The sequence below is a fragment of the Augochlora pura genome, unplaced genomic scaffold (genome assembly GCF_028453695.1).
Source record: "Augochlora pura isolate Apur16 unplaced genomic scaffold, APUR_v2.2.1 APUR_unplaced_8902, whole genome shotgun sequence".
NCBI classification, from domain to species: Eukaryota; Metazoa; Arthropoda; class Insecta; order Hymenoptera; family Halictidae; genus Augochlora; species Augochlora pura.
Genome location: NW_027589727.1, coordinates 1 through 980, shown reverse-complemented (window position 1 = coordinate 980; position 980 = coordinate 1). Strand labels below are relative to the sequence as shown.

General features: G+C 59.6%; 1 non-coding gene across 1 annotated transcript; it reads left to right on the top strand.

Annotated features, from left to right (window-relative positions):
• The first annotated feature begins 767 nt into the window (after nucleotides 1–767).
• Nucleotides 768–934, top strand: LOC144478159 (U1 spliceosomal RNA). Its single transcript, XR_013495322.1, has one exon. It is a non-coding gene; the product is annotated as a U1 spliceosomal RNA (small nuclear RNA).
• Nucleotides 935–980: the final 46 nt, after the last annotated feature.

Sequence of the window (980 nt, the reverse complement as noted above, 5' to 3'; positions counted from 1 at the left end):
TAATTAACTTTTGGAACACTCTGTATACGGTATAATTTTAACTCGATAAAGATCAATGGCAGGATTATTGTATCTCTTCTCCATCCAATCAGCTTTCTGTCGAATCGATGGCAATCTCGCTATCTATTACACGGCATCTGCAAGCTCGGCTCGAGCGAGCCGTATCCAGTGCGGTCGGTTCGAGCCAGACGGGGCGAGGTCGCGAGAGACGAACGGCGCAGTGAAGGGAGGAATGTCAACGATTCCCGGTCGAAAAGTTAACGCCTGGCCGTCCCGAGGCGATCCCGCGGCACCTTCGTATCCCCCCCCCCCCCCCCCCCCCCCCCCCCCCCCCCCCCCCCCCCCCCCCCCCCCCCCCCCCCCCCCCCCCCCCCGGCGAAGACAGGCCGGGCAGTAAAGTCTCGCGTTTAATTGGATCCTCTCCGGCGTGGAAACCTGGAGCTACTTGGGCGGGGGCAGCCTCCGCTCCTCGTTCAATGATACTTAACGGTTCCGTTCTCACACCCACCGGCCCCGCGAACCACGGCGAGCATCCACTTTCTTGAGGAGTGGTGCGCGCGCGCGCGACCGCGCTCTGATCGCCGATCGAAAGGAGTTTCCTTATTTCCTCCCGTGCCTGATCTTTCGAGCCGACGGGTTTCGAAACGAAACGGGGGCCGTCGACCGGCGTCGGCGCTGTCGGCGATCGCTACCACTACCGGGCCGGGGCTACTACGTGTCTACCGAAAAATCACTTTCCCAGCAGAATTTCACGGAGGTTATGGTCATAACTTACTTGGCGCGGAGGACACCGTGATCACGCAGGCGGTTCCTTCTGGGCAAGGCCCTTCCATTGCATCGTGGCAGGGCTGAACCTTGCGAATACTCCTAACGTGGGTATATCGAGCGCACAATTTTTTTGGAGGTTATGGTCATCGGGGTTCGCGCTCTGTAGAGAACTCCGGGAAACGAAGAGGCGAGACTTTCTCTCGCCGCGTCGC